Below are 457 nucleotides of genomic sequence, written 5' to 3' on the forward strand. Positions count from 1 at the left end.
TGATGATGCCTGATGATCCCTTCGACACCTCGTGATTGCACAGGCTGGTGTGCTTCTTCCATGTGGGCTTTGTTGCTTCTGATATAGGTGGCCGCTTGTTTACCTTCAAGTCTTTAAGACCCCAGACGCTGTATCTTTTAAATAGCCGGGCACCATCAGCTTTCTTCGCCATAAAACACATTTTCTCCTTAAGTTTTCATTAAAAGTTTTTGTGAGGTATGGATGGAGTGCGATTAATATGTGCTTATAATAGAAAATATCCACACTCAAAAAAATTAAGAAAGAAATTATTATTTTTTTAAAGTCCCCACCCCTGCATGGCACCGTGACTTTGTTCATATGTTGGGCTGCAGACCACAAGTTGAGCAGTAGAAACCACCTCCTCAACAGAAAGATGGGTCTTTCTGCTCCCGTCACAGCCTTGGAAACCCACAGGGCAGCTCTACCCTGTCCTAGA

The sequence above is a fragment of the Echinops telfairi genome, unplaced genomic scaffold (assembly GCF_000313985.2).
Source record: "Echinops telfairi isolate 266 unplaced genomic scaffold, ASM31398v2 ScPeMD7_5868;HRSCAF=6743_1, whole genome shotgun sequence".
In the NCBI taxonomy this organism is placed as follows: Eukaryota; Metazoa; Chordata; class Mammalia; order Afrosoricida; family Tenrecidae; genus Echinops; species Echinops telfairi.